We start from the raw sequence: 11,302 nt of genomic DNA on the forward strand, positions 1-11,302 counted from the left end.
GCTTGTTGTACGGATGGGTCGAATTCAGTACAATCAGCTTGCCCATACATGAATTTAATCTCGGTCGGTCCCTATGGCCAGCTTAAGTGAACCCCACTAATGAATAATTCCAACTTCTGCTGTCAGTTATACCATTACTTAAGCAAACAGTTGCAAAGGCATGGGGAACAATAGGAGTGAATCTCACAGAAACAAAAAAATACGATCATCTCACAGAAACAAAAAAATACAATCATCTGAGCCGCAATACACAGCATAACCAAAGCCATCCTACAAGATTGCATTCCTAAATTCAAAAGATGGCAGCCATGGTTAATTCATTTTCCTACGACAACCCCTTCTCACCCTCCGCAGTTTTTCTTACATTGTTTAAACTATAACATACAGTATTATGTTGCATTGTGCTTTTTTAATGTAATGTCTATAGACCCAATACTTCACAAACCAAAACAGTTTTCTAGATTTGCTTATATTTGTAAGCTTTTATACTGTAGCACGTTCAATAAAAATGATTAGACAAGAAAAAAAACTGATACTTAATAAAATAATTTAAAGCATAAAGGAAGCGTTTCACCCATATCTACTGTATACTATTTAAATCAACTCTAGGGGGGCATGTATTGTTATGAATGGTCTAAGGCAGGGGTCTCAAACTGGTGGCCCTCCAGCTGATGCAAAAGTACAAGTCCCATGAGGCATTGAGAGGCTGACAATTACAAGCATTTAATGTGTTATATCCTCATAAATAACTTAGTACTGGTTTCCCTTTGTGTGTCAGCAAAATGTTTCACAGCTCATAGCCTATTATTTATTTAGGTCCTTCATTGTGTTTGTTACTCACCCAAAACTATATGTAATCTTTATTTAATCACTTTATATGGCAGGTGTTTTCAAAGATGAGTATTCCTAAATTATTGGCCATTAAGTGCAGTTGTGTAATGATACGTGGCATAGGTTGTTTTCTGGGAGGCTCCTACTTCAAAAGGAAAAAATTTGATGCAAATAAACCTTTCTGTCAGTAATATCCTGGTTTTTAAGTTTTGTAAACACTGGAACATTGCTCATACTCCAAAAATGTGAGACTGGTAAATCTGTGTGTATATAAGGAGCCACTTAAGTCCTACCTGCAAACCATTCTTCTTCTTCTTCTACATTCCAGGAAAAAAAGACCAAAGCTTCACAACCAAGCCATGTCTGGAGTTAAAGGAGCAAAATCCCAGTGTCAGCAGCAATCTAAGTGCCCTGACCCCTGCCAACAGCAAGCTAAGTGCCTGGACCCTTGCCAACAGCAAGCTAAGTGCCTCGACCCATGCCAACAGCAAGCTAAGTGTCCAGACCCATGCCAGAAGCAAAGCATCTGCCTGGATCGTAAGTTATTTTCTGTTTTTCCTGCAACTGTTCTACAAAGTATAGCTGTAGTATTTTGTAATGTACGTCATTTGCTCACTGTCACCTAAAGAAAACATTTTAAATGCCTTCATTATAGATCTTTTTAAGTCCTATACTGAACTTCTATATTTACTGAGAAACTTTAGGATGCCATTTTTTTATTTAAAAAAAAAATACATTATTGCTTATATTCTCACAAAAATAACCTCATTAAATGGATAGCCTGGATATATTAGCTGTTCACAAATAAAATACATATCTGTAAGCATTCATACTGAGCTGTGCATATCAAACAGATGACTAATAAGGGCACACAACAATCTAAAGGTGACGACTGTGACAAGCAACCACATTCCTTGCTTAATTTACTATAGATAATGGTAACTTAAACCTGGAGGGTTGCTATAGACAACAATCCTAATTGATGTGGTTGTCTTACACCTGATATAATGTTTTACGTTACAAACTCTTAATCAGAAGGTATCACTGTATGCTTAGAGTGCTTATCTATTTTACAGTACAGTGCTCTGGAAATTACAGACAGCCAGAATGAATTTAGGTCAATATCACCAATTGGTTAACTTACGGTACTGTAATTAGAACTATGATCTTATACATTTCAGCATTATGAGTGTGGTTCCATTTGTTTTTTGCCCACTCATTTTCAAGTTCACCACTGAAGGAATTCAGAGGGCACCATCATTGAGTGCTCATTTAGTATCACTATGGCTCGTTTTATAATATGCTACCACGATCAAGTGTCTATGGTACATCTCTTATACAAATGATCTAGGCTATCAATACAAGCTGAACATTTAAGTGGCTAAACCATACACATGGCAATTTGGTGGCTCGATTAAACTTTTAATTCAATATTAGACAAAATGTAAAGGAAATCAGAAGCAAAAACAGTAGTTTTGATTGATCAAAATGTGATAAAAAGTTAATGTGGACAAGTCAGATCACGTTCAAATACATTGCCATCAATTTCTTTATGTTTTCCAAGAGAACTTCTGATAAACTGTTTTAATGCGGTCAATTACAGCCTAGTTTTAGCTTCACAATTAACCAAATTTTAATGGTGAAATCAAATTTGTGATTCCTGGTGGTTTGAAAGTGGTTGAAATTGAATGAAAATTACCACATGTTTGGCCAGCCAAAAGTTGGCCACACACTGTACGTTTATGTAGATTTCAATCATCTTTTAGCTACAAGCATTCTTAGTTTTTAGCAACCAAATTATAAAGAATGGAATGGAAATTGATCAAAAATACTTTTCCAAGCAACACTGAGGTGGATTAATTCTATTTGCACTCCATTTTTGTCAATTTTACTGTCTGAAATTTGCCAACAATTGGAGTGGAAAAGTGATTGAAAATCACCAATCTGCCATGAAATGCAGAGTATGAGCAGTATTTGAACCCATCCAGTGATAGAATTCACCCAATAATTCTCTCTAACTGACAACTGAAGCTGTGTGGGGACAACCAGTGTGTAAGCTTTTAGTATGTTGTAAACAAAAAGTGCCACCCGCAATTAATTAATTATTAGAAGCGACCTCAGAGTTCTTTAGCCTTTAGTATTTACAGTGTATGGTCATAGGGATCAAATATGCTTTTAAAAAAACAAAAATGTCCTTATTTAAAAAAAAAAAAAAAAGTATAACTTCCAAATAACTTTTTACCATTAGAAGACTCTACAGTAATTCTGAATTAGTATTATATGCACAGATGCTGATGTGTATTTGCTTTCTTTTAGCTTGTGCTCCTGTCCAGCAGTGTCAAAGCTCTGGTGGTCATCAGAAAGGTACCATATTGCCTACTATGTAAAACTCTGTATAAATGCAACCATATTTCAAACTATATCAGATTAGCGGTTACATCGCTTTTACTAACCAACAGTTGGTGTCAACTAAATGTATGGCTTACCTTAAAGTGATTGTAAAGGTTTTTTTTGTTTTCTTTGTTTTTAATAACAAACATGTTATACTTACCTGCTCTGTGCAAGGGTTTTGCACCAGCTGCGCTCCTGGCTCCTCCTCTTCAGTGAATGCCCCCACAAAGAGTCACTTTCCATGGGGGCACCCATGCGTGTGCGCTCCCAAGTCCTGCTTCTGCGTCCATTGACACAAACAACAGGACTTGGCCCCGCTCCCAGCTCCCATGTCATTGGATTTGATTAACAGCAGTGAGAGCCATTGGCTCCTGCTGCTATCAATCTATCCAATGAGGACCCCAGACAGTGGTTGGAGCTGCTGGGCTTGTGCTCATCGCTGGAACGATCGGGTTCAGGTAAGAAAAAGAGGGCTGTGGGGGCAGCTGCAGCACAGAAGGTTTTTCACCTTAATGCATAGATTGCATTAAGGTGAAAATCCCTGAAAGCTCATTTGGCTGTACTTCTTCTGTGGATGACAGGAGTGCAGTTCATTCTGCACTCCTGTGACCCATTTTCAGCTGTACATTTATCTGAACATGTTATACTCTTTTCTAAAAAAAAAAAAAAAAAAGAAAAAGAAAAAAAAAAGTTGATTGAACTGGTCACGTGATTTCTTGACTAACTATGCTCAGGAATAATTAACCATTTAAAGTGGTTACAAACTTAAATGTTGTCACCTCAAATCTAGGCTGTCAATTTCCTCCAAAATTGTAATGTTTAAAAATTCTTCCAAATACCTTTATTCATTGCTTTTTTCCCCCAAGATGATAGGTCTATCATGCCCTCATTAATCCAAACAACCTGCCAGCGCCCAGGACCAGTCTGTCCTACAATAATTTTAATGGCAGGAGGAGCCACTGTAAATTAAGCAGTCTTACCTACCCACTCAGGCAGTACTGATCAGGGATGTGCGGGGAGGTCAGTGGCTGGCGAGGCATTGGCTAGTATCAGAGCCAGATGCACACAGGTTACATACGCCACAATCATTAGAGTGAGAGCAATAATTCTAGCACTAAACCTCCTCTGTACCTCTAAACGTAACCTGTAAAAAAAATCTAAAGAGTCGCCCATGTAGATTTTTAAGTACTAAAGTTTGGCGCCATTCCACTAGTGTCCGCAATTTTAAAGTGTGACATGTTATGTTTCTATTTACTCAACGTAACAGTATCTTTCACATTATACAAAAAAGTTTGACTGACTTTAGTGTTTGTTCTTTTTTTATTCATGAAATAATTTCTTTCCCTAAAAAAGTGTTTGAAAAATTTCTGCACAAATACCATGTGACATAAATGGTTGCAATGACCACCATTTTAGTCTCTAGGGTGTCTGCTAATTATATACACACACACACACTATATATATATATATATATATATATATATATATATATATACACACACACACACACACACACACACACACACACACACACACACACACACACATACATATACATACATATACATATATATACACATATATATATATATATTTTATTTATTTTTTTTTTTTTTTTTTTACTGTACTCAAGCAGGTGGCTTGATGGACAAATTACTCAACTTTGAAATTATAACTTCTATCCAGTAATTTCACAGTGAATAGATAAATAATACATGGTTATGTTATAAAACATAGAATAATAATATACGATTCAGCTAGATTAAAACAGTACATTTTCAACAGCAGCAGATTTTCATTCTCCCTCTTAACTGTGTGAGAAAAACATGGAATTATGGGTAAATCTTATACCCATAAACCCATGTTTTTTCCTTCTAGTTAAGAGGGCTGGGCTGGAAGGGAGTATGTGTCTTTTAGACACATGCCCCCTTCTATGACACTGTAGTGAGAGGCGTGCCTCCACTGCAGCATTTTTATTGGACAGCTTGGACCAATGGTACTTTGCCATTGGTCCAAGACTCCAAGCTGTCCATCGAGCTCAGTGCCCCTGACAAGAAGTGAGAGGCACTGTGAGCTCATCCTCTCAGTTTGCTGCAAACAGAGTGTGTCAGCTTGTAATTAAATGGACCGCTCAGTATTTAGCTTCTGAAAGGCTATGCAAGGACCCTTGTATCTCCAGAACCATAGGTCGAAGGAGCCCCAAATTTTGACCAGTGGTCGATTTTTTTTTGTGTTCATGTTTCTCCTGACTGCATGTGACTGGTGCTGATAGGCAGCTGGGAGCCTGATGGCAGAGTAAGCTGTAGACATGGATTTTTTTTATGGTGATGTTATACAAATTTATTCCAGACATAAGGCTTTTTCTTGGGTGGGGGAATGGTTTACAACCACTTGAACTAGTAGCAGGTTTAATTCAAACTACAAATATGTCTAGGTTAAACAATCGCTTTAATAGAAATGTGTAATTAAGCCATTTGAATAATTAACCTTGACAAATTATTTCCAAGCTAAGAGGTTGTTATCTATAGGCATACATTGCAGTTAAAATTTACAATGTGCCTAAAAGTAATTTATAAGACTCATCAGATATATTTTCATTGTTCTGTTAACTGGACAATACCAATGGTATTGGTGCATTGTACATTGATAATTACTCATCATCTTATTTTCTTGTTGGACAGATCCCTGCAACCCTTGTGCTGATCCTTGCCAGACCCAATCTAAACACTGCTGAAAGGATTAAAAGGACCGTGGAGGCTGCAAATCTATTCCTTATAGCTTCAAAGTAAAAATGTCTTAAAACACAAGCTTCTCCACTGGATACAGTCAACAATAAAATGTTTGCTTCAGCATAAATTGTTTCAGGTCTTTTTTTACATTTACATTTTTGGGGTGTTGTCACTGTTTAATACATCCAGTTCAGATTTTGCAAGATGCTCTAAATGCGTTGGCTTTTTATTTTACTGCAAGGGACTGAGAGATCATTGCTTTAAAGCATCATAAACATTAGAGATACATTTTCCACATTAATATAAAAATATTCATTCAACAACTAGCTCAAAAAATTGTTCATACATCAACCTTAAACTACTTGTACCTTCCACATTAGTATAATGTTACAACAGTAATCCATTCAGCAACTTCTAAATAAAGACAAAGCTTAGGGTAGTATGGCCAGGAATATACAACAAAGCATATAGCATGCACTGGTAAGGACTATGTAAAATAAGACTCAGCATGTAGCATGTATTAGGCTGGAATATGTAACACACAGCGTAGCTGAAACAGTGGAAGGGCCATACATATAAATTGTATTGTTTCTTAAGCCTCGTACACACGATTGTATTGTTGGCCAACAAAGCGTCAGACTTTTGTTCGAAGGGCGTGTGCCTGGATTTTTTCTTGCATATTAACGACACACAATTGTCAGCCAACAAACACGAACATAGTGACATACTAAATGTTTTTTTTAGCTCTTGAGTGCCACCTTGTGGGCCCCTTCTGCTAATGTTGTGTTTGGTGAGCACTGATTCCAAGCATGCGGGTTTGTACTTTGGACTTTTGTGTGACGGATTTGTGTACACACAATCTGAAAATCTGATAACACCTTGCTAAGAACATTTGTTGGCCGAAAGTTGGACAAAGTTGGACAACAATTGTCTGATGGAGTGTACTAACGGTCGGATTTTAGGCAGTCTGTCATCACACAATTCCCTGCCGAAAATCCGATAGTGTGTACGAGGCTTTAACATTGCTGGTCAATGGGAGTAAAAAATAAATAAAAATGTCCCAGCTTAAAATCGGTCACAAGAACACACCGGCATCAGTAGTCAGTGGGAGTTACAAAATTCAGTAGTCAATGGTCTCATCCTAGGTGCTTCTGGGAAAAATGGGGCCACGTTGTTGGTGCCAGTGAAAGGAACCATGCTCTATCTTTGGTTCAAGTGGGAGGGAAAAGTCCCCCATCATTAGTGCCAGTGGGAAATATAGTGCCCTTTCGTTGATGACAATGGAGGGAATTATGCTCCATCTATGCATTCAGTGGGCATTTGTGCCAATGAGAAAAATAGTGCCCCATTTTCAGTACCAGTGGGGAGTAGTGGCTCCTCTTTGCTACAAGTGGAAGAAACAGTAGTGGGTCCATGTTCTGCATCACTCCCAGAACTATGCAGATACCATCAGGCATAAGAAGGTCCTGGCATAGGCACAGTACAGAGAATCGGAATGCTCTGCTGTCCAGCACCTGGAACACACCGCCACTGTACATACAGATGCATAAGCACACGGAGACTGACAATGCAAAATATTTTGCACAAACTGACTGGCTTTTAGCAAAATCAGGTCTCTGAATTGTGGTTTAGCCACTAACAATAAAGCCCCATACACACTATCAGATTATCTGCTGAGTTTTTCCTTCAGATTTACCAAAACCATATAATATGAGGACAAACCTTAGGAGTTTCAATGTGTATGCAATCAGGCAGGTCCTTCTACTACATGGTTTTTGTAAATCTGAAGGAAAAACTCAGCAGATAATCTGATAGGAAAACCCTCAAGCCCCATACACCCTATCAGATTATCTGCTGAGTTTTTCCTTCAGATTTACAAAAACCATGTAGTAGAAGGACCTGCCTGATTGCATACACATTGAAACTCCTAAGGTTTGTCCTCATATTATATGGTTTTGGTAAATCTGAAGGAAAAACTCAGCAGATAATCTGATAGTGTGTATGGGGCTTGAGGGTTTTCCTATGTTACACCCCCGTCACCATAAGGCCTCATGCACACTGGATGTTATCAAAACATCAGTAGCGTGAGCTGTATAGAAAGCTGTAGCTGTAGAATGAGTTTTGCAGTGTTTTTGTAGTAGCATTTTGCAGCATTTTTTTACCTGTAGCGTTTTTTAGCTTTTTATAGCAAAACTACACTCCCAGCTTATGGCTCAAAAGCATTGATAAATTCTGAATCGCCACATGTTTCAGCATTTAATAGCTTTTACCAGAGTTAGAACGTTTTTTTACAGCTTAAAAAACACCTCTTAAAAAGTTCTGGGGGTTTTACTAGCCAGATAACACCCCTGCCAAAAAAGGCTGATAACAGCTTATGTGTGCATGGACACATAGGATAACATCCTGGAGAGTTTACTGGCTGCAGGAAAAAAAATATATCTGAAGCCAAAAACAGCATCTGTAAAAACTTCCAGTGTGCATGAGGCTTTAGGTGAAGCGCTACCCCAGTAGGAGTGGCTGGATAGGATGGGTCCTCTGTTTTTTACCTCAACCTTCTCAGGTTGAGTGTACAAGCTTACAACATCTCAGGAAATCACTGAAAGTAATACTTAGAACCCAATAGTAGATCTATATCAAAGAAAGAAAACATTAACATTAAATATATTGGCACCCAATATGGTTGGTATCTAAGCAAGCATAAAATGGATTAACAACAATATTCATTTTGTATGCTTAATTGTGTTAATGGTAAGGACTAGCCATAACATGACATTTTGCATCCAGATCAACATGAACAGTGGCAAGGCCACCTCAAGTGCAGCCGAGAGCAATAGTAAAGTTTAATCTACCAAGTGCTGAAACAATACTGCTTGAGTGCATTTATGGTGGGGATGCTAGTCAAAAACCAACTGGCTATGCACTATCCAAAAGTAAAGGAGTATTGTAGAGGAACAAAGGAGGCTTGCAGAATAATTATTAGAGGAGGGGCAGTCCTTTGAGATGTTTTTCTGCTGGCTATCGTTGGGTCCCTTTAGGAGCATTGGTTCACTTAACAACAGTCCCAGTTTAACCTGCATGCAGTATAGGTACAATATGGTCTCTCACAGGTACAATGTACATGTGGTTCAGATGCGGTAAAGGTTTGTTATAATTTGGTATAAGTTGGATCAAGTGCGGTATATAGTGCTGTATGGATTGGGTACACTTATTATCCTGCTCTGAGAGGCTCAGTCCCTGCTAGCAGTATCAGCAATGGATGTATAGCCCTCTCATCAGTTCCTGGAATGCTGCGGGACCTCTCACCGTAGAAAGGGGCTCCCTTGGTCTCTCCCCGAACACTTCCAGTGATCAGTGGTGGGAAGCAGAGGGTGAGTGAATGCTCCAGTCTCCCTCTGACAGCAGTGCAGTTGCTCTGGGTGTCCTCACTCCCAGCCTCAGGCCCGGCAGGTGAATATTCAGAAAGAGGTGCTCTCTCTCTCTCTCTAACTCCCTTAGTGCCAAGGAAAAACTTTCCTGAGCAGTTTACCAACTTAACCTCTGGAAGGTTTTACCACCATGACCAGGGCATTTTTTTGCTATTCAGCACTGTGCTATTTTAACTGGTAATACCTTGGTAATGTCCCCAAATTAAATTTATATAATTTTTTACACACAAATAGAGAATTCTTTTGGTGGTATTTATTCAGCACCACCACTCACTTTTTTGTTAGTTAAATTATTATATATATTTTTTTTCACAATTTTGTTTTTACATTCTGTCAGTGCAGTACAGCATCATCATATGACTGGTGTGGGGGTGATCAGGGATACTGACTAGTGACCATATGTAATTCAATTTAATCGGCAAGTGGTTAATAAAATCATCTCTCCACTGCTTCCACTGCACAGTGCTTACTGGGATCTGTAGTGAAACCATTATAGGGTAGCCATTACTGTATATGTCTGCTATCTCAAACTACAACTCTCAGGAGTCTCGGAGCTCTACATAAAAGTATATGGGCTTGCTTGGCTTTAGCTCTCCCTGGCCAGAGGAGGAAGGTGGAGCATAACATCAGAATCTAAGACCTAGAGAAGAATAATGGGCCTGGCTACACATGTCAGAGTATGTGCAGGGTGAGATAGCTGCTACAATACTATACATTGCTAGTAAAACATGCTATATACAATGGTGGTATGCGCAGTGTATTGGAGAGACCTGGAGTAGATAGAGAGAAATAGTTATATTATACAATGCTAATGAAAAGCGTGATACCCAGTGCTCTACTGTGGCACATAACAATGAATTGCAGTGTAGTAAGCTACATATTATTTAATATTATTTTGCACCTCCCTCTGTGTTCAGTGTATAGGCCCGCCAGTCCCTTCTGGTCAGGGGTCAAGTCCTGGGGAAAAAAGTGTGGGAACTCCCACCCAAGATCCACTTCCCCACCAAAAAAAAAAAAAAAAGATACGCTCATATGCACGAACGCTTCAAAAGTGGTATTTTTCATCCAATTTTCGTATTGTGTGTATGAAGCTTAACTGTTAGTACATAATAAAAAAAAAAAACAATCCTCAATAAACATAAATACGGTAATTCTCTGAATAATCAGCATTAATTCAATTGTGCTTCCATGCAAATGTGAACATCATGTTCTAATCTTTATTGGGGAATGTTATTTTGTATATAGAGTGTTTATGTGGTGAGTTTACACTTTTCATTGAATAGAGTTTGGATAACACAGGGTTAAATGGAAAGGTCATAAATTAACTGCACATTATCTGGACAAAATGCTTGGGGAGATAGTGATGCATTTCTGCTTAGATGTATTTTAGCTTGGGGGGCTGCAAACTCTGCAGGGCTCCAACACACACTCGCTGCTATTCCAACCCTTCACATATTTCCACATAAACTTCCCTCCTGGCATTAAACTTTGCCAGTTATTGTGCTCAGCTTACCAACCCAAACTGATGTTCCTCCCTCAGCTCACCTCTCTCCTTGCATGTCCTGTGAGCAGAATAGCTGATCTACCCGTCAGCTAGCTGTGATTGACAGGTAGATCGAAGTGGAAGCTGTCATGGGGCCCCTACTGGCAATGCCTGAATGGTCAGGTGTGCGGCACTTACTATTGTGAGCTATGTCGGCAGCTGCTGGTGTAGCATCTGCCACACAGCTTGCATACTTCAAAGTCTTGCAGTACATGGCTGCTAATGGGAAACAGAGTTCCTGTTGTGGAAAAAGTGCAGGAACTCCGTTCCCGTGCGTTCCCACAGGACTTGAGCCCTGCTTCTTACATGTTTTGTATGTTTCAGCAACAATATGTTTCGCTGCTACTCCCACCCTTGTAGCACACACTCACACAGTATTGTTT

The 11,302-nt window shown here is 38.9% G+C and overlaps 1 long non-coding RNA gene across 1 annotated transcript; it reads left to right on the top strand.

Annotated features, from left to right (window-relative positions):
* The first annotated feature begins 1,117 nt into the window (after positions 1–1,117).
* Positions 1,118–6,078, top strand: LOC143930354 (uncharacterized). The gene is made up of 3 exons (XR_013262763.1): positions 1,118–1,368; positions 3,148–3,195; positions 5,904–6,078. It is a non-coding gene; the product is annotated as an uncharacterized LOC143930354 (long non-coding RNA).
* The last annotated feature ends 5,224 nt before the right edge of the window (positions 6,079–11,302 follow it).

The sequence above is a fragment of the Lithobates pipiens genome, unplaced genomic scaffold (genome assembly GCF_037356315.1).
Source record: "Lithobates pipiens isolate NorthernLeopardFrog02 unplaced genomic scaffold, aLitPip1_a1.2 Scaffold_25, whole genome shotgun sequence".
Classification (NCBI taxonomy): Eukaryota; Metazoa; Chordata; class Amphibia; order Anura; family Ranidae; genus Lithobates; species Lithobates pipiens.